The following is a 23,484-nucleotide window of genomic DNA, read 5'->3' as shown; positions in this document are numbered from 1 at the left end:
TTTTAGTGATGTGGAAATAAAATCTACCGGGCTACATCAATAGAGAACTTCTCCTTTTAGTAGATGGGAAAGTAAAAGAGGGAAGTAAAAAAAAAGCTAGCGAAACAGGAAGCGTTTATTCAAATACGATATCATTATGATTAGCCAACGGGTACATAATGGTAAATAAATTGTAACGTTTTTGCATCTAATCATTTTACATGTATGCATGACATATGGTAATAAATGATAATACCAACCGGAGTGTGGCTATTACTGGGTAAGTTTAATTCTCGCTGTTATTTCCCATGACCAAGCGCATAATGTAAGCGCATTTCATATTGGGTGCGGCATTTTCTTCAGTGAGTTCTTGTGAACATTTGTTTAAAGGTAAGTCGATCTTAAACAGAATATCTTTGCATGTTAGTTTCATGCAATGCGTTTCAGCTATATTTAGCAGTGATTTTTTTGCACAAACTTTGAATAGAGGACCATGAAAGTTAGTCAGATATCGATTATGTACAGCTTTAGTCTAGAGGAAGGTCGGAAAAGGAAAGGTTTTAAGTTAAAATTTTAAATCACGACAGTCTTTTGCGCCAATTACTTCGTTGGATGATGTGTAAGTTTTGAACGATCATCGCGAAAAGCTACAGCTGACAAAGTATATATATGTCGAATTTATTAGGTCTGCGTGCTCAACACACGTACGTGATCAACACAGAGTGAAAAATTTCATTAACTGGTTTCTGGCCGATGGTTAGTGTTGAATTATTAATCGAAAACTGATAGATCACTAAATCGCATTAAGAAAACGGAGAGAATCCTCATAAGATGAACCATTTACTGAACGCAGTGAATTTTTAATCATAATTGGCCTTTCCATTATGGATTGTACTGAGACAAATCTCGATCCACTGGAAAAATTTCTGCGTTTCTACAAAATTAAGGTGCTTTTTCTCAACAATGTATGTTGTGACTTCGAAACGGTCGAACATTGAACAAATGTTTTTCTTTAGTGTATGTCTATTCAATATTTTGTTTTCTTTTTAATTTAGCGTCAATGCAAACGAAAGTCGCTCAAAACGAATCCTGCGTTATAAATTACTATTAAACTCGATTGATTTTAATCTGAATGTACTTTCTTGAAAATGTTCACCTTCGATTTACCTGTCCGCGTACCTTGGGTGCAATTAACTCGTTTCGAATATTAACCTTTCGCACCAACGACAAAATTACTTTTATTCTAACTTTTCCATTGTAACCGTGGATATATAAATGCCTAAAATATAAATATTCAAATGAAACACATCGCGTGGTTTTCATATGAATTTCTTTTCAATATTCTGGATAACGCTTTTTAATTTTAAAATTATTCAGTCACTAATATTGCTAGAGTGTACAAAATGTAGTGCGTTTACCGATTTCAGCAGGAATTGGCCGAGTTATTTTGTTTTAATTACTGATATGCATGGACAGACAAACACCTTTTCATTCATTTTCACAAGTTTGGTCATATTAAGTTCAGGATGGAACTGACAAAGATCTGAACAGTTTCTTTTTTAATAAAGTGTCCACAGTTTCGGTAAATTGAAAATGTACCGAATTTTCTCTGCTGGTGTAATTTTTACCCAACCATTATTTGAAATGTTGAAATTGTTTTCTCGAATCAATTTGCCATGCCTTTGACCGTGGCCTACCTGTTCCATATATTTGTTTTGTTTGAGAGATGAAACAACTGCAAATTAGTTGACATATGACAATGTCATTGCCTGTTTAAATATACATACGAGATTTTTGACACAAGAATTTTCAATCGTTGCCTTAAAAGCCTGGGATTAATCTTCCACACTGAGAAGGCGCTATTTTTTCGTAAATGAACTCGAACAATATTGATTTTAACATGGAAGATTGATACACAGGTACCAACGAATCATTTTAAGTAAGATGCGTTTTCTACATGTTGCTTAGCGCCGGCTTTTTTTTTTTTGGACATTTGACACTGAAAGAATTAACCACGAGCTGACGAATGTCAGTAAGCATCCTGCTGACTTCCCAGGGGTGGGGGGACTCCCTATAATGGACCATACGGGAAGGCTCCACACGAAAGAAGTACCTTTTTCAGGATGGAGGTATATAAAAGGGTAGGGATTCTGTACGCTAAAGTATAGAAAAGCGTAGGGAAAATTGTCATTTATATATTCAGTGAAATGGACTTTCAAAATATCTCGAACAGACCCTACGAAAGAAGATAGAATGCTTCTATTGTAGGTATGTGAAAGGGTACCATTTCCTATGGAAAGTATATGAAAGGGTAACCTTTCCTGTCAAAACAGGTATATAAAAGTATAAGGGTTTGGGCCTCGGGCTAGAGTATTTCTAGCGGGATTTTGAAAAGGTTGCCGATGAAAAGTTGAGCACCAAAATACGGGGTTAGTCCTAAGAATGACGAGAAAGGGAGCTCAGGAAGAAATAAAGGAAAAACAAGAGACGAGAGGGAACCTGATGTTTTTGTAGTGTTTTGTTATTGAACGACAAAAGAAAAAAAAAGAAAGATTCGTACGAAGCCAACCTCGTTCCCAGGGTTACAAAGGAAAAGTCCTGGGAATGAGGTTGCGAAGAAGCATGACTTGAACGGTTTAAAAATAATATTCAGCTATATATATATGTAAATGTATTCTAATATATGCAAATGAAATCACTTAACTATTTTCAACACAAAAAGCAGCCTGAGACCTCAGCTGACAGTGATTAAAGGACAAACTGCCTGTTATACCGGCGATATGATAGAGATAGCGGTAAGGTCTTATCATCGTGCAACTCCGTACCGGCAAAATACGCCCGCTGATATTGAGGCGCATAATGGAAAGAAAGCGCGAAGCGAAATGAAAAATGCAAAAATGGACATCAATTATTTTTTAGGCCAATATAATGAATGAAATATTCACCGTAAATTTTAATCTACGGCTATATCGGGGTTTTTTCTTTCTTTTTTTTTCTTCTCATTGTAAACAGGTCAGGCGTTATTCCGCGAAGTGATCATTAATGTTTAGACAGCCTTCACACGTAAACAGTTGCAAAATTGAATCCCTTTTTCGTCTCTCGCAATATTCCCTCAGGCTATCTTTAGAACAGAGACTTCCTTTATTTCAAGCAGAAACCGCTTGATTACTAATGTATTGACAGTGTGCCACAGTGAACTGCACTAGAGAAACAGCTCCATCCAGCTACTACGTACTAAAGTGGAAAGCATCGAATTAACCAGGTTTGCGTTCAAGTCAGCAATTTTAAATTCCCTGTGGTTAGTGTCTTCTGGCCGGCAAATCTCACATGTGGCAATATAATACTGATTAACGAGCCTAGTTAACTTGGCGGCACCTTAAAGGTCTCAAGCAGGTGAATTGCAGAGTTTTAAAAGGCACCGAAAACCTGCAAACTAATAAATATCTCAAAAATTAAAACAACTTTTCGACGAGTGTTACAAATTGAAAAAAAAAAAGCCTGAAATTTGTGCGTTTGTGTTGCAAATCTGAATCTAAAATAATGTTGATGTATAAAGATAAAAAAAAACCCAGCAGTTTTAGGTAAAGATCTCCACATAGAAATGCATCATCTATGTAACTCTTTACGGGAAAATACTACAAGTGATATTTATTTATTTATTTATTGAGCAGTGACCTTTTATAAATTAACCATCTTTTGCTTGGAATGAAAAGTTTAAAAACATTTCTCTAGCCTAGCTATCTACTACTGGCCCTTTAGCTCATAAATAAATCGTTTGCCAAGGTTCACTAAAAACCGCGGCGATCTCAACTGAGGGCTGCAAGAAAGTAAGCGAGAAAGATCCTGTTAAATAACGGATATTTAAGTAATTGTGGTCTTCGAGGTTTTTTTTTTGCCATTTTATCATTAATAAGCGGCAACAAAGAAGTTATCAGCACTGCATGGGGCGATAGTTGTTGCACCCCAGCCGAAAAATCGAAAAAAGTCATGTTTGCCAAGTAGAAAGCAACAAAGATGTTTGTATCCTTATTCACAAGGCCCAGAGCTTTCCGTTTACTTTAGCCAATAAAAATGCACAAGATCTGTTCGGTTATTTGCACTGTTTCAGGGCATGTTGACCAGCGCTCGCTTTTCATTGCAGTATTTTTGTTTCCTTTGAAATTCCAGGTGTTTACTTCTGAACAGAAACATAGGCGCGCTGTTCCTTAATAAGCACCGTCTCGAACTCTTAAAGTAAAATTAAGGTCCGGCTGGGCACTGAATTTATTAGAATCCTTACGGCATTCGTATATTTCTCAACGCGCATCCATTTTTCTTGTTTAATCGATTCGTCAGCTGTTCAGAATTCACCACCAAAATCATGCCAGGATATTCACTGGTTCAAATCTTGATGGTAATTGAAAAGCAGTTTTGAAATTAAAGCATTTACCGCACAGTATTTTTTTACTTTTTTACTCTAACGTCGGCAGATAGTTTTTGTGTGGGCGAGAAGTAGGTATAGCCGAGTTTTTTTTACCTACTTCGAGGTGTTTGGAAATTGGATGAAACACTCTTCATTGTGTCTGATATTACTTCATGCACTCCATCAGTGTTTGATTTAGTTTCTCACACCATGAATAATTCTTGGAGAAAATCAAGGCTGAAGTTTACCACATTTTATGACAATTAAGATCACTTTTCCAAACCTCCTTCACGGCAGTGATTTCCTTTATTTTCTCTTCATAAATCATTAATGAGTTTTAAAAAAGGGATGGAAAAAAGCGAGGCACAGCCAAGTTTATAGCCAACTTCGAAGTGTTTGGAAATCGGAAGAAGGACTCTTTCACCAAATTTTTTGATAATTACCATCACATTTTCAAATTTCCTCCACCGCATTAACTTCCATTGTTTTCTCCTCAAGGATTATTTATGAGAATTGACGTCTTCGTTTCTTTTACCTTATGGCGATTAATATCAAATTGGCACGAGAATTATGGCTTCATCACTTGAGAACTTTATTTGAAATTACCATGGTTATTGCTCAAACGACTAGGTAGAGATTAAATTAAATTTTAAGACTTTCAGAGTTTTCTCCCTCTATATATTAACATTACTCAATCACTGGACGAACTGGTTAGATTTAGAATATCATTTTTTGTTTTACGATGCCACAGTTAATAGCGTCATTGAATCGGGTTTTCAGCCATTACCAACATACCGTACTTTGTTTGAAATAATTCGATACATTTGGTGGCCATTTTTGGTTACATTTTTCCCGGCTGTTTATCAGCTGAACTGTCGCTCGAAAACTGCGTGGTGACCGCGTGTTATCGGCAAATATTTTAGGGATTTAAAATATCAGTCTTGTTGAAATTCATCTTCGATGGGGCATAAATTTGAAATAAAACTTTGGTCACTTAGCACACAGCTAAGAATTAAAAACTAAAAAGCTGCTATGTGTCTCTTGACTTTAAAGATTAGCAGTGACTATTTGCCATCGAGTTACATTCCCAGAAAACCAAAACTTTATGGTTGAATATTCTTCTATTTTGTCTATTTTGTGATATAGACACACTGTGTCAGTTAACATTTCGATCGTGATCAGTTTTGATGGTGAACAAACATAATTTTTCTGGCCAAAATGAAGGAAAACTTGCTCATGTATAACCAACCCAAAACGTGTAATTGGTGATGTAAAACGCTGGTATATATGCGCAAGCCAAGTAAACAAAACTTTCGGTTTAGCTCATGATTGGAAAATAATTGCACATTTGCTCCGAGATCTCAAACTAATCAGTAACGGCTAAATGCAACTGAACTGTGTTTCGCTAAAGAATGGCGGTGATATAACAAGAGCCCTGATTGGTTAGACAAACACTTAGACATTAGGCAATAACCTTCACTGAAGACACTGAAGATGCACCGTGGTTGCTTGAAAGCCACCTTTGTTTAATTTTACAGAAACAAATTGTAGTTTCCCAAAGGACACAGAAAACATTATTATTACAAACGGGTCCTCAGGCTTTTGCAGAACTCAAAACAGAAGTAGAAACGTTTACCTGCGACTCTTTCTATTGAACAATTAGACGACAAACTCCAGTTTTCTATCGACCGATAGTTCGCACGCACCGAGCCAACTTTCCGGAAAAGTCGGTAGAAACCGAGAGCGAATCGTCTGATTGTTTCAGCAAAACCCAATGACCGATCTATTCAACGAAAAAATTCGGGAAAAAAAGTGGTTCAGTTCTAGCCGTTTTGGTCTACGAGTTCGGCAATTTTCCTCGCATGCGCTCTCAAGACAGTTTATAAATGATTAGATCACCCTTGCATAGGCCATCATATTGCGGCTTTACTGAATAAACGGTCACCAGGTTATGCTAAACTCTCTAAAATGACGTTGTTATGTATTTGTTACATGTTACATGTTCACATACTCATTACGTCACGATACATAGTTTCCTTAATTTTTCCGTAATTTCTAACTGTTTTGAGTTCACATCTCCTCAATACAAACACCATCGTGTTTGTACCAAGATATGCAAATACTCAGGATTTCTAGTCCTTATCAATAACTATTTGGTCTGTCTTAGAGGTCGTGCTGACCTTAGTGGATCACTACCATTGAATCCGACTTAGTACAGCGAGCACTCTGGCGTTACAAGACAATGTGCCACTTGGTTTAACAAACTTGTCATGTCTCTGCCGTGCGTTCCTCAATTATAAGTACATCTTGATCGGTTTTCAGTTGAGTGGACCAAAGTAATTACTCTGGCCTATCACAATAAACGTAAACAGCGCATTAAACCAATCAGAATTCGAAGCAAATATATGTAACCGGCGCCAAGCGCAGGAAAATGCTTGCAGGCAAGTCACGATTGGTTTAAATTTGCTTCTTATTGATCCAGAAAGTGGCACGAATTTTGCTGGCCAGTCGCAGTACGTAGTAAAGTAAAACCAAATCAAACACGAACTACTTTCGACACTCAATTGAAAACTGCCTAATACACTTTGTTTTGCTCTTACTGAATTAAATTTGACGTCGAAAAGCAGTAGTGTCACATTGCAGAGACAGCTTGACACGGCAGTAACATGACGTTTGAAATAGCACACTGATTGATTTGTTATCTAAAGGAATCAAGAACAATGAAATAAGTTTTTTTCTCTGCCTTCACAAATAGAATCGTAGATTTTTTCTTTGTTTTAGACCAATAAGTTTTAGTAGAGATGCCTACTTATCTGATTTGTCATCTAAAGGAATCACGAACGGTAAAAATAGTTGGTTCTCTGTCAACACAAAAAGAGTTGTAAGTGTTTTTTCTATACTTTAGACCAATTTTTTAGTAGGACGTTCTGCAATTAAATTAGAGTATTAAGTTATAACAGTTTTTAGATTAGTAAGTAGTTGTAATATCAGCTCAAGATATCATTTTACCACTAGAAGATAAAGTCAATGTTCATAATTACATTTGAATTCGAGATATAGAAAGAGCAAATAACTAAACAAGTCAAACATGTTAAGGGTTCTTTTAGGCCAGCAACTGAATAAGCTGAAAAACCTGTTCAGGCAGACTTTGTAGTTCAGGGTACAGATCATATTCAGCATCAGACTCGTCATATGAGTCAGAATCAAAGACCAAAGGGACATCATAATCTTCATCTTCAGGTCGCAAAATTGTAAGCTGTTCCATTAGAGACACGAGCTCTGTCATAGAGGATGTGGTGTGCAATAACTCCTGGTCCGTTTCCATTGACTCTTTAGCTTGCTCCATAGTAAAAGGTGTGACCGGCAATGGTCGCTTGGCATCCATAACTTCTCCTAGCACATTCTGTCCTGTAGTTGATTCTTTGTCTGGAGATTGCAGAGGTAGGTTTTCATTCAATAGCCCTTCGAATGGAATCGCCATTTCCTTTGCTGGCTCTTGATTTGCCACTTTAGAAAGCTCTGTTTGTCCAACGAATCGTGCGTCATAGCCCAGTTCTACCCCCTTCAATTTTCTCTGCCTTAAGATAGTACGCGTACGTGAATGAAGACCGTTTTGGGATGCCCTTTCCTTAATAATTTTTCGTCTTAACCGTGCGAGCACCGAAGTCTCGCGGCGCTGTTGAACTGTAACTGGTTCCTTCCGTGGTTTCTTTGCTTGCAATTCTGACACTGATATTTGATTGGGACAGCCAACGCTTGCGGGTTTGCTTCTTTTCTTTCCTTTCTTAGCAGTGGATGATCGCTCGATTTCTTGAGGGGCCTCAGCTTTCTTATCTGCTCTGACTTCGTTGGAACAGCCAACGATTAAAGCTTTCCTTATTTTCTGTCCGTTGCTGACATCGAAGGATGAATGCTCAATTTCTTGGGAAGCTGCGTTGTTTTTTACGTCAATTTGATTGGAACAGGTAATACTCGCAGGTTTACTTCTTTTCTTCCTTTTGGTAACTGCGGAAGAGCGCTCGATTTTTTGAGGATCCGCAGATTTCCGAGGCTTATCTACGCCGATATGATTGGAGAAACCAACTTTAGCAGTTTTGTGGTATTCTTCTCTTTGTTAACATTAAAAGAAGCGCTCTCACTTCCTTGAGGTGACAATTTCTTCGTATGATCACCACCGGCCTTGCTGGGAAAACCAACACTCCAACACTCGCAGCTTTACTTCGTTTCTTTCTCTTTTCAACGCGCAAGGAAGAGCGCCCACCCTCTTGATGGATGTTTACGTTACCTGTCTTATCTGCGCTGTTTTGAGGCAGTGCCGTCACTTGAGAGCTTGGAACATTTCTTCCTTCATGCAAGTTCTCTTCTAAGCTTGCATTTGTAACTTGACCGGAAACTTGGCGTGTTGTACGCAGTGGATGACTGTGATCTCGGCTTCCATTTGCGGCTTGAAGTTGGTCAGCGCCCTTTGCGTTGTCATTGGTTACTGGATAAACAAAAGCATCAATCTTTGTGTTGTAATAATTTTTATAGTCCATACTAGTAAGAGGACGTTTACCCGTAATCCCAGAAGAAATTCGCAAAGAAGTGCATGGTCTTTGGCGAATGAGGTTTCTTAAGAAAACATTTCCAATCAATGAACGTTTCGCCGCGGAAGTCGCTCCATTTTCACTGCAGATTCTAGTTGTAGTAGTTGCTTTCTTCCTGTTTTCTGTGTTGGGCCTGAGGTTGTTCGTCTTTTGATGGCGATCGTGTACATCCTCACCTTTAATGAAGGCCGCAAATAATCCCCCTTCATCCCAGACGGGTCTCCTGTTTTCTTCGTTAATTTCATTGAACAAATCCAACTCGCGCTGAACGCGAGTACACAGTTTCTTCAAAACACATAGGAGTGTTATCACAATACAAATCACTGCTGTGACAACAGAAATCACGGCACACGGAATCACTAAAGCCGTAATAATTGCACAGTTGAGTATGGTAGACCTTTCACCGTCCATCTTCGCATGCTTCCGTACTTGACGTTCTGAACAGACTTTGTTTATCTCGTTTGTGACGATATTTCATTTTGCCTGTTTCGTCATACTTTACAGCTCGCGCATGAATTCGTACGCGCGCACTATTTAATAAACACTGTGCGATCAAATTGTGCACCGTTTTTCTGTTATTAGAGAGATTTCGAATCGCTGGTTTACGGCCAGTGACAAATATAAGCCGAGATTCTCGTTTATGTTTACTTGAAAAAAATTATTATAGTACATAGATGAGAATAGTGCAAAATACTTCTGGCCTTTCATGCTAATGCAAAACTACTCAACTTTACTTAGAGACTGAAAACAGCGAGCGGCAAATGTAGGATAAACATGGTCAAAACTACGCATAAATAATTGTACATACTATAACAGTGGACTGGGGCACTGACACGGTGATTTTGCTGTATTTTGGTCAAAAAAGCTCAGACATTTAACGAAAAACCTATTTGCTAACATGAAATAACTCTTAGAACACCGGGAAGAAAATATTAAGGGATTTCTCCAAGGAAGAACAAACTAAACTTAGTTTTTAGCGACTTCTCTAAAATACACAAGAAGAACTTGAAAAACTGGCCAATTTTTTCAAGTTGGAAACCATTTCTATCCTAGCCATCTACAGTCAAACATAACTAAAACTAGTTTCTCTCCACTAGTAGGATGATTGTTAACAAAACTCGACCATTATTTTAACGATTCTATCGGCTGAAGTATGCTTTTTGACCATTCAAAGTAACACTAAAATATGTGACACTACCCCGTTTATAAAGTAAAATAATTAAAATGTTGTTTGCAGCAATCCACATCACCACATCAAAAGGGATTAGTTTTTTGATGTTACGAAAGTTCAAGGTGACCTTTTGCTAAGGAAAACACTAGTTTTTCTTTGCTATTTAATCCAAAAATGCGTTGTGCCTCGGTCTAATTAGTCGGCTATCGCCGAAAATTCAACATTGTCCACCTTCTAGGAGGTGAAAATGCCTTTGCTCATTTTTCTGTCGCACAAATCACTAAAAATTCGCGAAGACGCTATTCCTAAAACTTAACTGTTACTGCATGAAAGCTCTTATTCACTGTTTTCTGTGGTGATTCGGCCATTTTGTTAAGTATAAACGAACCTTGTACGAGGTTTGACGATTAGCTGAAATTGGCTTCAAATTTATTCTAGTATTTCCCAGGAAAATTTATAAACTTAAAACTTGTCTTTAGGACTGTTAAGTGCGAGATTAGAATTAGCTCAATTCAGAGTGTGACGTACAGATACTTAAGCTTTGTTGTTAATTTAAAACGGTTCCAAAATAATCTTGATTTTTTAAGTAAATGTTGCGTCAAACTAATGTCACAACAGAAACGAGATGTTCAGTAATGAAAACACTAACCTGAAGACAAAACCTTCTATCTGATGAGAAATGGTTCTTTTGACTAATTTTACAATGAACAGTGTAAATCTTGCATTGTGATTGGTGGAGCGGAATTTGTAATTAGAGTATAGACTAGACGCACGATTGACGATTGACGTCATGGAGTGGTGTGACAGGTGCACGACCCCTGGCGCAAGTGATCAGAGTCTAGAGTCCAGCCAGAGTGACTGGTCAACAAAGTTTTGCAAACTATTTTTGCGAGTAGCGGACAAACATAGGCAAATTTTCGCAAGAAAGGAAAACTGTCCGACGAAAAATTGGATAAAGACCGTTGAGAGTAACTTCAACCAGGTTAAAAAAAAAATTAGAACTTTGTTGTGACGTGAAAAGGAAGGAAATATTTGCCCAAATTTGTCGCCGATAGAAATCCAGAAATGGCGAGTATAAATCGATCACAAATTACAGTGAAGCAACTGACATGCTGCAATATTTTGGGGGCAAGAAATTCCTACTGCAATAAAGGTTAGTTTTGAAAATAGTGTTAGTGAAATTCTTTCGGATTATACTCTAATTTAGAGGATTACAACTGCGTATGTGTATAAATGGTCTTAAAGTTTCCTTGAAAGTTTTTGAATCGACTCAGTCAACGTGATGCTCGCTCACGAAATGTGGTCAAAAGTCTTGATTATTGTATAAAACAAATAGATTCCATTTTGCCGTGGGTCTGTACTCTGATAAGACACAGAGGACGTCAAAACGTGGTGAGAATATCAGTCACGTACTTCTTTGTTCCCACCACGTTTTGACGTCACCTGTGCGATATCAGAGTACAATTTTTCAATTCAATCTCAAATCAATTTTTATTTTTCACACGTACAACGAGATTCAGTACAATACATAAAAAACAATAAACATTTATATTACAAAGGAGGATTAAAAAGAATTAGAATAAATTTGTTTGGTTTAGTGTGAGCAGTGCCCAAAGGAGCATGCTGCTTTCGAGTTGCGCACTGCTTACGATGGAAGAGAAAATTATTTCGGTGGAAGAGAAAATTATTTGTAAAGGTTTGAAAAAGAAAAAGAAAAAGAGCGTGTTTAGCGAACGGATGACGGTGAAGAACTCTACATTACTTTTGGTTTACAAGCAAATTTTTCCTGTATTTGGTTTTAAACGAAGAAGCAGAGTTTGATTACTTAATGTTACAGTCTATTGTTTCCCATATTTGTGATGCTGCGAATTGAAAAGTGTGTTTACCGTAGTTAGTACGTATTTTTGGTCTGCTAAAATTTTGTCGAGATGAAAATCGGGTATTGTACGAGTGCCGAGAGGATGCTGTGGAAATAGAGTTTGCAAAAACAGGACATATTTGATCATTTATTATTTTGAACGTGAAAATGGCAACCTTGAGTTTGAATGCATTGTCAATCGTTAGAATTCCCAGTAGATTGAGGTAAACAGTGGCATTTTCTCTTTTGTGAGCAAAGAATATATTTTTTACACATCTGTTTTGGACGGTGCGAATTTTGTTGAGATGGGTGGTGTAGGTGTTGCCCCAGCTCATTAAACCATAGTTGATGTAAGGATAAATTAGTGTATAATAGAGTTATTTCAGAGTATTCAGGTCGACATAAAACCTTAATTTATTGATAATTCCAGTATTTTTTTGATATTTTACTTTTAACGTGCTTAATTTGTTGTTCCCATTTAAGATGTTTGTCAATATAAATTCCGAGATATTTAATAAAATCTTTTTGTTCAATGTCGTGGATTTTTATATTACCTACACACTTATTTGGGGAGCTGAGGCAAGGCAGACGCAAGGCAAACTGATGGAATCTATTTGTTAAATACTTCACCTTCTGAAAGCATCATTATGAAGAACTTGCAAAATACAAGCACATTTCAATTTAGGATAAATTAAAACATTTAGTACAACAGAAAATTCTGAAAAACTTTCATTTGAAAGGCTACACTCGGGGATTTCATACACCTGATTAAAACTTGGTGCCTCAACTACACTTGCTCGATTTCCGAGGAAAGTTTAACTGCGCGATGGCAAGCTTTCAAACAGTGTCTACACAACTCAAATTTGAGATATAAAAGCGTTTACATAATCAGACATGCACTAAAAATTTACATTTTTCTCACTCTATCAAATGTAGAAAAACAGACGGTTGTTGTGTTTGTATACCCTGTTGGTCAGTAGATGTCAAATCATGTCAATTTTGCGGTAACACACTGTTCCTTATTTTATTAATTTTGTTGCATGTTATATAAACATCTTTCCTTAAAACTCCGAACGCCGGAACTTGTAATAGATTGTTTGCATCAACAGAAAAATTTGGCGGCTTAAAACTGTTGTTCATTCGGTCACGATACGTTCCAAATTTCTTATATATCAAAGGAGAAAACATTTGTACAACCTGCCTTTCACCTCAAAATTCTAAGTCAACTCAAACGAGCAAAACGTTTCGATATTTTTTCAATCTTTTTATTTTTTACAGATATTGTGCCTAGTTTGACGACTTTCAAGTCTACTAAGTGCGATATTAGACTTCACCACCTGCGTTAGTCCTCCCAAAAACCTTTCCTTATTCTTGTATCTTTGATATTATAGCCCAGCCTGCCTTCGTACTTAGCAGTCAAAGTCATGCTATTCTTTTTGTCATCCTGGCCCGCCTAGATTAGCTTTGCTACCTGCGGCACCAAGAAATTGTACATGTAAATTTATGCAAACACCTAATAAAATTGAAAAGTTGATGATGTTACAGCCCACATACGCTGCTCACTCGGTCATTCGTTAAAAAGGTTTTCTCCAAGGTCAATTTAAATTAGTTAATTCTTCAATTCACTGTGGACGATAAGTAAACGAGGATCAGACGGTAATTGAAACTATATTCAGAGCGCAGCCCAGTTGAAGTCGTTTGATAGCCATGGTTTTCCAAAGACAATTTGAAGGTAAATATAATATTTATTTTTTCTCATCTCAAAACGTTATCAAGTTTTTAGTACATATTAAGGTATAGTGTACAGCAAACGCCGTACCATACAAACTGACAATTGCTCTCTCAATGAACAACCGCGCTCTTTCAGGCGAATCTCTCTTTGATAAACCTCCAACAGGGATTCATTTTACTCTTTCGCTAATGTCTTTTTCGAGGTTTCGCTTGAGTGTTGTACAGTCTACAATAACAAAAAATATAAGAAACTATAGTTTAATCAGACAAGTCAAGCCATCTCGAAAGACAAAAAGCCGTTTGAGTAAGCTAAAGTTTGAGTTATCGAGGCTCGATTAAATGTTCTTTAAGTAAGGCATGGGTAAGTGCTTTTCGTTGTACCATCGAGTTAGGGAGAGAAGTTGAGTTAAATCGGGCTTAAGTTAAAGAAATTGTATCGAAGTGGAATCACCACGGCCAGAACAATAAAAATATTACACAATGTGTTTCATCTGCTATTGATTTTCTTTCATGGTTTTCGCAAAATTTGTAAAAAAAAAAAAAAAACAAAACAAAAAGTTGGTTCTCATTGAATACTGAAATCGTCTTCCGCAGCGTCGCGACATTGCGGCTCTGATTCCATTTCGTTATTTGAATAATATAGACTAAAATGAACCTCTAGGGCTACATTGTAGGAGGTGTTATTATGAGTATATATTATGCCTCTTCGACTAGATGCATCTTGTACAGCTTAACCGAACACAAATATACCTCAAGAGACTTCTTTTTCAGTTAGGGCATATGGTAAAGCCCTTTTAGCATTCCCTACTGTTTTATGCTATCAACATTTAATGGCGTGATTCGCACCATAATAATCACTAAATAGTCAGTTATTGGACAATCCTTATGTGTGTTTATCAGCTAAATTTACATAAAACTGTGTGGTGCCCGTGTGTTATCGGCAAATATTTTAAGGATTTAATATATCAGTCTTGTTAAAATTCAGCTTCGATGGGACATAAATATGAAATAAAACTTTGGCGATTAAGCACACAGGTAAGAATTAAAAACCAAAAAGCTGCTACGTGTCTCTTGACTTTTAAGGTTAACAGTGACTATTTGCCATCGAGTTACCTTCCCAGAAAACCAAAACTTTATGGCTGAATATTCTTCTATTTTGTCTGAGACGAAACGCGGCGTTAGACTAGCCACGAACATTTCACAAGTATTTGAAAATTGCGAACGGCGTAGTTATCAGCGAAATTGGATGGTGATATAGACGCACTGTGTCAGTTAACATTTCGATCGTGATCAGTTTGGATGATGCACAAACATAATTTTTCTGGCCAAAAAAGAAATCCGCAACCGTCCACGGGGCACCTGATATATATTGTTAAGTCAAAGTGCACTTTGTTCGTAACGGACTCTCTGTTCGATGCGTTGAAGATTTAACTTAACTTGGTATTTGGTCTTGTATCACTCCTCCGATGAATATGCGGGCAAGACTCCATATAAGGCAATAACTTTGTTAACCATGCAAGAGTTCGAAGTATAAGTCTGGTTGTATACGAGCAAGTTTTTACTTTGACAAGTTTTTTTCATGCTTTACACACTCCGGAACAAGTCAAAATTCTCAAAACAACAAAACAAAACAAAAAAAAAACAAAAAACAAAACAAAACTCGTCAAGGAAAACTTGCTCATGTACAACCAACCCAAAACGTGTAATTGGTGATGTAAAACGCTGGTATACAGTCGTTTCAACTAATGTTGTCGGTTCAAATCATGAAGCTAAAAGACAAGACCGAAAGTTTATGTGGGATTTTTATGAATAAATTCATCAAAATCAGTCATGCCTGAAGAAAACAATAGGTTGTAATTAGCAGTACAATGACCTGCACGTGCAGGGATGATTTTAATGAAATTATTCATAAAAAATAATCCCACAAAACATTGCGGTCTTGTCTTTTAACTTTATTTTGATCCGACAACGTTAATTGAAATAGCTGTATATGCGCAAGCCAAGTAAACAAAAATTTGGGTTTAGCTCATGATTGGAAAATAATTGCACATTTGCTCCGAGATCTCAAACTAATCAGTAACGGCTAAACGCAACTGAACTGTGTTTCGCTAAAGAATGGCGGTGATATAACGAGAGCCCTGATTGATTAGACAAGCTCTTAGACATTAGAAAATAACCTTCACTGAAGACACTGAACATGCAACGTTTTTGAATGCTTGAAAGCCACCTTTGTTTAATTTTAAAGAAACGCATTGCAGTTTCCCAAAGTACACAGAAAGCACTATTATTACAAACGGGTCCTCACTGGCTTTTGCAGAACTCAAAACAGAAGTAGAAACGTTTACCTGCGACTCACGTTTCGATCACAGTTTCTTGTTCTCTTTGCGTATGCTCATCTTTCTATTGAACAATTAGACAGAAAACTCCAGTTTTCTATCGACCGATAGTTCTCTCCGAGCCAACTTTGCGGTAGAAACCGAGAGCGAAAGGTCTGATTGTTTCAGCAAAACCTAATTACCGATCTATTCAACGAAAAAATTCAGGGAAAAAAGTGGTTCAGTTCTAGACGTGAAAACTGCAAAGGACCGCGAACGATAATGCTGTCAGTTGACGTAGGATCTACAAGAGACCTTATCAGCCAAAAATAAACTGTAACTAGCCGTTTTGGTCTACGAGCTCGGCAATTTTCCTCGCATGCGCTCTCAAGACAGTTAATAAATGATTAGATCACCCTTGCATGGGCCATCATATTGTGGGTTTACTGAATAAACGGTCACCAGGTTATGCTAAACTCTCTAAAATGACATTATTTTGTATTTGTTACATGTTACATGTTCACACACTCATTTCGTCACGATACATAGTTTCCTTAATTTTTCCGTAATTTGTAACTGCTTTGAGTTCACATCTCCTAATACAAACACCATCGTGTTTGTACAAAGATATGTAAATACTCAGGGTTTCCAGTCCTTATCAATGACTATTTGGTCTGTCTTAGAGGTCGTGCTGAGCTTTGTGGATCGCTGCGATTGAATCCGACTTAGTACAGCGAGCACTCTGGCGTTACACGGCAATGCGCCTCCTGGTTTTACTTGTCATGTCTCTGGCGTGCTGTACTCAATTATAAGTACATCTAGATCGGTTTTCAGTTGAGTGGACCTAAGTAATTACTCTGGCCGATCACAATAAACGTAAACAGCGCATTGAACCAATCAGAATTCGAAGCAACATGAAATATATCTAACCGGCGCCAAGCGAGGGAAAATGCCGTGCAGGCGAGTGACGATTGGTTTAAATTTGCATCTTATTAATCCAGAAAGTGGCGCGAATTTTGCTGGCCAGTCGCATGACGTAGCAAAGTAAAACCAAAGCAAACACGAATTACTCTCGACACTCAATTGAAAACTGTTATAATACACTTTGTTTTGCATTTACTGAATTGAATTTGACGTCGGAACTTTACTTTACTACGTACTGCGACTGGCCAGCAAAATTATTATTATTATTTATTCGCACCACTTTCTGGATCAATAAGATGCAAATTTAAACCAATCGTCTCTCGGAAATCAAGTAGCCCTGCAGTAGTGTAACATTTTAGAGACAGCTTGACATGGCAGTAACATGACGTTTGAAATAGGATCACTTATTGATTTGTTATCTAAAGGAATCAATAACAATGAAATTTCTTGTTTCTTTGCCTTCACAAATAGAATCGTAGATTTTTTGCTCGGCTTTAGACCAATGATTATTAGTAGAGATGCCTACTTATCTGATTTGTCATCTAAAAAAATCACCATCGATAAAAATAGTTGGTTCTATGTCAACACAAAAAGAATTGTAAATGTTTTTTCTATACTTTAGATCAATTTTTTTAGTAGGAATTTCTGCAATTAAATTAGAGTATCAAGTTAAAACAGTTTTTAGATAAGTAAGTAATTGTAGTATCAGCTCAACATGTCATTAAATACCATTAGAAGATAAAGTCAATGTTCATAATTACATTTGAATTCGAGATATAGAAAGAGCAAATAACTAAACAAGTCAAACATGTTAAGGGTTCTTTTAGGCCAGCAACTGAATAAGCTGAAGAACTTGTTCAGGCAGACTTTGTAGTTCAGGAAAGAAATCATATTCAGCATCAGACTCGTCATATGAGTCAGAATCAGAGACCAAAGGGACATCATAATCTTCATCTTCAGGTCGCAAAATTGTAAGCTGTTCCATTAGAGACACGAGCTCTGTCATAGAGGATGTGGTCTGCAATAACTCCTGGTCCGTTTCCATTGACTCTTCAGCTTGCTCCACAGTAAAAGGTGTGACCGGCAATGGTCGCTTGGCATCCATAACTTCTCCTAACACATTCTGTCTTGTAGTTGATTCTTTGCCTGGAAATTGCAGCGGTAGGTTTCCATTCAATAGCCCTTCGAATGGAAACGCTATTTCCTTTTCTGGCTCTTGATTTGTCCCTTTGGAAAGCTCTGGTTGTCCAACGAATCGTGCGTTATGGCGCAGTTCTACGCCCTTCAATTTTTGCTGCCTTAAGATAGTACGCGTACGTGAATGAGGTCCGTTTTGGGATGCCTTTTCCTTGATAATTTTTCTCAACCGTGCGAGCACTGAAGTCTCGCGGCGATGTTGAACTGCAACTCGTTCCTTCCGTGGTTTCTTGGCTTGAAATTGGGACACTGATATTTGATTGGAACAGCCAACGCTCGCGGGTTTGCTTCTTTTCTTTCCTTTCTTAGCTGTGCATGATCTCCCGATTTCTTGAGGGGCCTCGGCTTTCTTATCTGCGCTGACTTCGTTGGAACAGCCAACGATTAAAGCTTTGCTTTTTTTCTGTCCGTTGTTGACATCGAAGGATGAATGCTCAATTTCTTGGGAAGCTGCGTTGTTTTTTACGTCAATTTGATTGGAACAGGTAATACTCGCAGGTTTGCTTCCTTTCTCCCTTTTGGTAACTGCGGAAGAGCGCTCGATTTCTTGAGGATCCGCAGATTTCCGAGGCTTATCTACGCCGATATGATTGGAGAAACCAACTTTAGCAGTTTTGGTGCTATTCTTCTCTTTGTTAACCTTAAAGGAAGCGCTCTCATTTTCTTGAGATGACAATTTCTTCGTATGATCACCACCGACCTTGGTCATACAGCCAACACTCGCAGCTTTACTTCGTTTCTGTCTCCTTTCAACGCGCAAGGAAGAGCGCCCACTCTCTTGATGGATGTTTACGTTACCTGTCTTATCTGCGCTATTTTGAGGCAGTGCCGTCACTTGAGAGCTTGAGACACTTGTTCCTTCATGCAAATTTTCTTCTAAACTTAAATTTGCGGCTTGACCGGAAACTTGGCGTGTTGCGCACAGTGGATAACTGTGATCTCGGCTTCCACTTGCGGCTTGAAGTTGGTCAGCGCCCTTTGCGTTGTCATTGGTTACTGGATAAACAGAAGCATCAATCTTGGTGTTGTAATAACTCTTATAGTCTATACTAGTGAGAGGACGTTTACCAGTAATCCCAGAAGAAATTCGCAAAGAAGTGCATGGTCTTTGGCGAATGAGGTTTCTTAAGAAAAAATTTCCAATCAATGGGCGTTTCGCTGTGGAAGTCGTTCCATTTTCACTGCAGTTTCTGGTTGTAGTAGTAGCTTTCTTCCTGTTTTCTGTCTTGGGCCTGAGGTTGTTCGTCTTTTGACGACGATCGTGTACATCCTCACCTTTAATGAAGGCCGTGAATAATCCCCCTTCATCCCAGACAGGTCTCCTGTTTTCTTCGTAAATTTCATTGAACAAATCCAACTCGCGCTGAATGCGAGTACACAGTTTCTTCACAACACATAGGAGCGTTATCACAATACAAATCACTGCTGTGACAACAGAAATCACGGCACACGGAATCGCTAAAGCCGTGATAATTGCACAGTTGAGTATGATAGACCTTTCACCGTCCATCTTTGCACGCTTCCGTACCTGACTTTCTGAACACACTTTGTTTATCTCGTTTATGACGATATTCCATTTTGTCTGTTTCGTCATACTTTAAAGCTCGCGCATGAATTCGTACGCGCGCGCTATTTAATAAACACTGCACCGTTTTTCTGTTATTAGAGAGATTTCGAATCACTGGTTTACGGCCAATGACAAATATAAGATTCACGTTTATGTTTACTTGAAAAACATTATTATATTATACATAGATGAGAATAGTGCAAAATACTTCTGGCCTTTCATGCTCATGCAAAACTACTCAATTTTACTGAGAGACTGAAAGCAGCGAGCGACACATTAAGGATAACCATGGTCTCGTGTTCGTTTCTACCGTTTTTTGTAAACGTTATTTTAAATCTCTTCAATATTTTAAGTCCTACTTTCAAGGGAAGTGATCCCGTAACAGTCGAATCCGTTCAATTTAGACTTCTTTTTAGATGCAGAATTATGTCAGTTGTGTGCATGTCGTGGAAGACCAAAAACTACGCATAAATAATTGTACATACTATAACAGTGGACTGGGGCACTGACACGGTGATTTTGCTTTATTTTGGTCAAAAAAGCTCAGATATTTGACGAAAAACCTATTTGCTAACTTGAAATTACTCTTAGAACACCGGGAAGAAAATATTAAGGGATTTCTCCAAGGAAGAACAAACTAAACTTAGTTTTTAGCGACTTCTCTAAAATACACAAGAAGAACTTGAAAAATTGGCCAATTTTTTCAAGTTGGAAACCATTTCTGTCCTAGCCATCTACAGTCAAACATATCTAAAACTAGTTTCTCTCCACTAGTAGGATGATTGTTAACAAAACTCGGCCATTATTTTAACGATTTTATCGACTGAAGTATGCTTTTGGGCCATTCAAAGTAACACTAAAAATAAGTGAGACTGCCCCGTTAGAGTAAAATAATTCAAATGTTGTTTCCAGCAATCCACATCATTTTGTGGCTTTGTAAAAGTAAATTTGTGTAAGCTTTTAAACACAGTTCGATATGTTCGGATTCTTTAGCGGAAAAAGGAATCTTATTCGGAATCTTATTCGGAATCTTACTTTCCAAATTTATAAGCTGCTGTCGGCTTTCCGAAAATGCTAGCTGGTCTTTTTTCACACTTTTACCGGCGTATTTGCCCGTTCGAAAACAAAAGGAATTAGTTTTCTGATGTTATGAAAGTTCAAGGTGATCTTTCGCTAAGGAAAAAACTAGTTTTCCTTTGTAATTTAATCCAAATTTGCGTAGTGCCTCCGTCTAATTAGTCCGCTATCTGCGAAAATTCAACATTGTCCACCTTCTAGGAGGTGAAAATGCCTTTGCTCATTTTTCTGTCGTACAAATCAGTAAACTTCACGAAGACGCTGTTCCTAAAACTTAACTGCTACTGAAAGATCTTATTCACTGTTTTCTGTGGTTATTCGGCCATTTTGTTAAGTATAAACGAACCTTGTACGAGGTTTGACGATTAGCTGAAATTGGCTTCAAATTTATTCTAGTATTTCCCAGGAAAATTTATAAACTTGAAACTTGTCTTTAGGACTGTTAAGTGCGAGATTAGAATTAGCTCAATTCAGAGTGTGACGTATAGATACTTTAGCTTTCTTGTTAATTTAAAACGGTTCCAAATTAATCTTGAATTTTTAAGTAAATGTTGCGTCAAACTAATGTCACAACAGAAACGAGATGTTCAGTAATGAAAACACTAACCTGAAGACAAAACCTTCTATCTGGTAAGAAATGGTTTTATTGATTATTTTACAATGAACAGTGTAAATCTTGCATTGTGATTGGTAGAGCGGAATTTGTGATTAGAGTATAGACTAGACGCACGATTGACGATTGACGTCATGGAGTGGTGTGACAGGTGCACGACCCCTGGCGCAAGTGATCAGAGTCTAGAGTCCAGCCAGAGTGATTGGTCAACAAAGTTTTGCAAACTATTTTTGCGAGTAGCGGACAAACATAGGCAAATTTTCGCAAGAAAGGAAAACTGTCCGACGAAAAATTGGATAAAGACCGTTGAGAGTAACCTCAACCAGGTTAAAAAAAAAAAAATTAGAACTTTGTTGTGACGTGAAAAGGAAGGAAATATTTGCCCAAATTTGTCGCCGATAGAAATCCGGAAATGGCGAGTATAAATCGATCACAAATCACAGTGAAGCAACTGACATGCTGCAATATTTTGGGGGCAAGAAATTCCTACTGCAATAAAGGTTAGTTTTGAAAATACTGTTAGTGAAATTCTTTCGGATTATACTCTAATAGACCATTTCCGAGTTTCTGTGAAACTCATTATGAAAGTGAGGCTAAGTGCAAAGTTTTTATTATGAAAATTAGTTTTCATTCATATGCAAACAAAGCTAATTTTCATATGAAAAGTCAACGTGATGCTCAACGTGATGCTCGCTCACAAAATGTGGTCAAAAGTCTTGATTATTGTATGAAACAAATAGATTCCATTTTGCCGTGGGTCTGTACTCTGATAAGACACAGAGGACGTCAAAACGTGGTGAGACTATCAGTCACGTACTTCTTTGTTCCCACCACGTTTTGACGTCATCTGTGCGATATCAGAGTACAATTTTTCAATTCAATCTCAAATCAATTTTTATTTTTTACATGTACAACGAGATTCAGTACAATACATAAAAAACAATAAACATTTATATTACAAAGGAGGATTAAAAAGAATTAGAATAAATTTGTTTGGTTTAGTGTGAGCAGTGCCCAAAAGAGCATGCTGCTTTCGAGTTGGGCACTGCTTACGATGGAAGAGAAAATTATTTCGGTGGAAGAGAAAATTATTTGTAAAGGTTTGAAAAAGAAAAAGAAAAAGAGCGTGTTTAGCGAACGGATGTTGGTGAAGAACTCTACATTACTTTTGGTTTACAAGCAAATTTTTCCTGTATTTGGTTATAAACGGAGAAGCAGAGTTTGATTACTTAATGTTACAGTCTATTGTTTCCCATATTTGTGATTCTGCGAATTGAAAAGTGTGTTTACCGTAGTTAGTACGTATTTTTGGTCTGCTAAAATTTTGTGGAGATGAAAATCGGGTATTGTACGAGTGCCGAGAGGATGCTGTGGAAATAGAGTTTGCAAAAACAGGACATATGCATATTTGATCGTTTATTATTTTGAACGTGAAAATGGCAACCTTGAGTTTCAATGCATTGTCAATGGTTAAAATTCCCGGTAGATTGAAGTAAACAGTGGCATTTTCTCTTTTGTGAGTAAAGAATATATTTTTTACACATTTGTTTTGGGCGGTGGGAATTTTGTTGAGATGGGTGGTATAGGTGTTGCCCCAGCTCATTAAACCATAGTTGATGTAAGGATAAATTAGTGTATAATAGAGTTGTTTCAGAGTATTCAGGTCGACATAAAACCTTAATTTATTGATAATTCCAGTATTTTTTTGATATTTTACTTTTAACGTGCTTAATTTGTTGTTCCCATTTAAGATGTTTGTCAATATAAATTCCGAGATATTTAATAAAATCTTTTTGTTCAATGTCGTGGATTTTTATATTACCTACACGCTTATTTGGGGAGCTGAGGCAAGGCAGACGCAAGGCAAACTGATGGAATCTATTTGTTAAATACTTCACCTTCTGAAAGCATCATTATGAAGAACTTGCAAAATACAAGCACATTTCAATTTAGGATAAATTAAAACATTTAGTACAACAGAAAATTCTGAAAAACTTTCATTTGAAAGGCTACACTCGGGATTTCATACAGCTGATTAAAAGTTGGTGCCTCAACTACACTTGC

At 37.3% G+C, this 23,484-nt stretch overlaps 1 protein-coding gene across 1 annotated transcript in view; it reads left to right on the top strand.

Annotated features, from left to right (window-relative positions):
- The first annotated feature begins 282 nt into the window (after positions 1–282).
- Positions 283–23,484, top strand: part of LOC146480404 (uncharacterized) — a 65,652-nt gene continuing 42,450 nt past the window's right edge. The window contains exon 1 of the mRNA XM_085109566.1: positions 283–369. The gene's annotated coding sequence lies outside the window, so the exon portion shown is untranslated. The remainder of the gene's footprint in view (positions 370–23,484) is intronic.

Source organism: Pavona decussata, unplaced genomic scaffold (assembly GCF_977016875.1).
Source record: "Pavona decussata unplaced genomic scaffold, jaPavDecu1.1 SCAFFOLD_53, whole genome shotgun sequence".
Classification (NCBI taxonomy): domain Eukaryota; kingdom Metazoa; phylum Cnidaria; class Anthozoa; order Scleractinia; family Agariciidae; genus Pavona; species Pavona decussata.
Note: the sequence above shows the minus strand (reverse complement) of the source record. Positions and strands in the feature narration are given on the sequence as shown.